This window comes from Poecilia reticulata, chromosome 7, assembly GCF_904066995.2.
Source record: "Poecilia reticulata chromosome 7, P_reticulata-male-v2, whole genome shotgun sequence".
Lineage (NCBI taxonomy): Eukaryota > Metazoa > Chordata > Actinopteri > Cyprinodontiformes > Poeciliidae > Poecilia > Poecilia reticulata.
The window spans coordinates 7,213,846-7,216,968 of NC_088836.1; the positions used below are offsets into that span (position 1 = coordinate 7,213,846).

General features: G+C 43.0%; 1 long non-coding RNA gene across 1 annotated transcript; it reads left to right on the forward strand.

Moving 5' to 3' along the window:
* The first annotated feature begins 238 nt into the window (after positions 1 to 238).
* Positions 239 to 2,487, forward strand: LOC103466983 (uncharacterized). Its single transcript, XR_534016.3, has 4 exons — positions 239 to 1,398; positions 1,577 to 1,644; positions 1,719 to 1,844; positions 1,944 to 2,487. It is a non-coding gene; the product is annotated as an uncharacterized LOC103466983 (long non-coding RNA).
* The last annotated feature ends 636 nt before the right edge of the window (positions 2,488 to 3,123 follow it).

A 3,123-nucleotide genomic window follows, 5' to 3' on the forward strand; every position in this document is an offset into this window, starting at 1 on the left:
TAAAATTACTATGAACATTTGAAATTGCTGGCTAATTGCAAGTTATTTGCAGTGGAGACAGCTATGAGATTGAATTCAGTCATTCTTAAAATTTGATTTGTGATTTTGTCTTTTCTGTAAATTTTGTAATTTTACATCCAGGATCTTCAGGAGAATTAAGCGAAACCCATACTCCTTGTTCTCAAAGGAGACCTTCTGTATGGCCAACAACATGAGTCTGCTCCCCCAAGGTATTGAAGCTCAGAAGAAATGTTCTCTAAAATGTTTTCATGCTTTTTAGTTACTGCAACATTTTAACACTAGCTTATGTTTGATACAGAAGATGATGTAGCCCTGCAGCTGCTGCCAGTACTCCTCCCTGCTCCACCTTACTCATTTGGGAGAAGAGTTTCAAACCAGTTTTAGTTTCCAGTGAGAGTTGGACTCCGCCAAGGCTGCCCTTTGTCACCGATTCTGTTCATTACTTTCATGGACAGAATTTCTAGGCGTAGCCGAGGTGTTGAGGGGATCCGTTTTGGTGGCCTTAGGATCGCATCTCTGCTTTTTGCGGATGATGTGGTCCTGTTGGCTTCATCAGAGCGGTTTGCGGCCGAGTATGAAGCGCCCGGGATGAGGCTCAGTGCCTCCAAATCCGGGGCCATGATCTTGAGCCGGAAAAGGGTAAAGTGCCTTCTCCGCGGCAGGGGGGTCGTCCTGCCTCAATTGGAGGAGTTTAAGTATCTGAGGACCTTGTTCACGAATGAGGGACGAAGGGAGTGGGAGATCGACAGGCGGATTGGCACAGCGTCTGCCATGAAGCGGGCACTGTACCGGTCCATCGTGGTGAAGAGAGAGCTGAGTCAAAAAGTGAAGCTCTCGATTTACCGGTCGATCTACGTTCTCTCCCTCATCTATGGTCATGAAATTTGGGTCATGACCGAAAGAACGAGATTATGGATACAAGCGGCCGAAATGGGTTTCCTCTGCAGGGTGACTGGGCCTCTCCTTTAGAGATAGGGTGAGAAGCTCGGTCATCCGGGAGGGACTCAGAGTAGAGCGGCTGCTCCTGCACGTCGAGAGGAGCCAGTTGAGGTGGCTTGGGCATCTGGTACGGATGCCTCCTTGACGCCTCTCTGGTGAGGTGTTCCGGGCACGTCCCACCGGGAGGAGGCTTCAGGGAAGACCCAGGACACGCTGGAGGGACTATGTCTCTCGGCTGGCCTGGGAACGCCTTGGGGTTCCCCCTGAGGAGCTGGAAGAAGTGGCTGGGGAAAGGGAAGTCTGGGCCTCCCTTCTGAAGCTGCTGCCCCCGCCACTCAACCCTGGATGAAGTGGACGGATGGACGGATGGATGGATGGACGGACGGATTACAGACCCATCAACCTGGAAGTTCAGAAGGCTTCATTGATATCCAGCCTGTAAGTCAACATTCATCTCTGAATAATGCTTATATTGTTTAAATAAGTGCATCACATTCAATAGTGAGGTTTTGTGTTAAACTAGAATCAGTCTTAAATTAGTTTTGAGAATGTAGCCCTTTACCTTTAAATTCACTAAAGGCCTGTTTTTGTGTCTTCTCTCTTGTTCTCAACAAAGATCTTTTGCATGGCCAAGAAAAGAAAGGAGCAGCCATCTTCTCAACAACATGAATTTTCTCTCTTAAGGTATTGAAGCTCAAGAGATGTTTTCTAAACTGTTTTTAACATCTAACATTTTAACACAAGCTTATGTTTGCCAGACAGACAAGATGATATAGCCGTGGAACTGCTGCCAGTACTCCTCCCTGTTCCACCTTACACATTTGGGAGAAGAGTTTCAGACCCATCAACCTGGAAGTTCAGATGGTTTAATTGATATCCAGCCTGTAAGTCAGCCTTCATCTCTGAATAATGCTCCAATTGTTTGCTGTTTAAATAAGTGCATCACTAATGGCCTGTTTTTTCTGTCTCCTCTCTCCATCAAGTTGGAACAAACCCGGTGGCACATCTATGAAATGCGACAACCCATATGTCTTCATGCATGGAGACAGGCAAAAATGCTAAAGTGTCATTAAAAATGATCCTTTTTTAATGGCTGAAAGTTTTACTTGTAGTTTGCTTTAAAACAGACTTTTTACATGAAATGTTTTCTAGTGTGTAGTAACAGATACTTCTGGAGTTGTAACCAAATGAGTTGAAGTGATTTAACTATATACTTTTGAAACAACTTATGTTTTGTAACTTTTGTAAATGAAATCTGCTGGCTCTATATATGTATCACGTGGAAATAAAAGAGGCTTTAAATTCAGATTGTTTTTAATCCTGTTTTTATATAGTGAAATTTAAATGTTTTATTTTTTTTAAACCCACTATAGTGGTATAATAACCCTTATGTTGTGTTATGAGTTTCAACCCAATTTTGGGTCAATTTAACCAATTTAACCAAGTCAATTTAACCCAACCTTTAGATGGTTGCCATAACCCAACTAACATGGGTTATGGCACTGAGGTGCTGGGTCAAACCCTCAATCCAACCCAGTTGAATTAAAGCAACCCAGCGTTGGGTCGGTCCATATTTGACCCAGCACTGGGTTACGAATTAGGTTATTTTTAACCCAGCAGTTTTTGCTGTGCAGGCACCAGCACCTCTCCTGACCCCACTATGGACAATGGTGTAAAAAAATGGATCGATGGATCATTCCAGGTCTTTTGTCAAGCTCACAACCTCTCCAGTATTTAAGCACCTCATTGTTAGTCGTTAGTTGCTTGTTTCTCGTTTCTCCCTGGTTTCCTGTGTCTCCAGTTTGTCTTTGTTTTGCATATTTTTTGTTCCCTGGATTTTTTTCATTTTTGTAAGTCGTTACTCGTTTTTTCATGAAATATTCTTAAATTAACTATGTCTCTCACCTGGTGCACTTGGGTCCATTTATAATACAGCAGGGTTTCCCCCAGAAAACTTGCTAAGGTGGTCGGGGCACTGAGGTGGTCCACCGGCGGTCCACCATGCTTTTGCATTAAAGATGCTAAGTAGACAGGAAAAATAAAAATATTACTGGGTAATTATATGCTGCGGGAAAACAGCATCAGTGAAAAGCTATTTAAATCCACAACTAGTCTTAAAAACAACTCATCAAAAAAATACAATTAAAATGAATATCAATTATT